The sequence below is a fragment of the Hemicordylus capensis genome, chromosome 4 (assembly GCF_027244095.1).
Source record: "Hemicordylus capensis ecotype Gifberg chromosome 4, rHemCap1.1.pri, whole genome shotgun sequence".
NCBI lineage: Eukaryota > Metazoa > Chordata > Lepidosauria > Squamata > Cordylidae > Hemicordylus > Hemicordylus capensis.
The window spans coordinates 273,156,446-273,156,922 of NC_069660.1; positions in this window are offsets into that span (position 1 = coordinate 273,156,446).

A 477-nucleotide genomic window follows, 5' to 3' on the forward strand; every position below is an offset into this window, starting at 1 on the left:
TCCACTGAATTTAGGCATTCATTAAGTGGAAAAATGTAGACTGCAGCTCTTCATATTGTGCATATGTGACACATGTTAGCAATTAATCAAACCATAGTCACCTCTAATTAACAGCAATTCTGAAGCCAAAGTATGGCAGAAACAGATGACACAAGAACTGAACATGCTATTTTCTTCTCTCTATGCTGAGAGAAGAAAAACTATTCCAAGAATACTGAAGGAGTTCAACTGTACTGTTCTTCCTTTAAAATCTGTCAATATTTAAGCAGTGATTAGGGAGTTACATGTATGCGACTTCTGAAAACATTATCAGTGCCATAGATGTGCAGTGATGACATACATGCTATGAAACAGGATGGAATAAACCTATCATCCATATTTATTTGAATTAGTATATGGCATAATGGCACACACAAAAAAGAGGGTTAAGGAGTATTTTAACAATAAAGGTAAAGTGTGCCATTGAGTTGGTGTTGA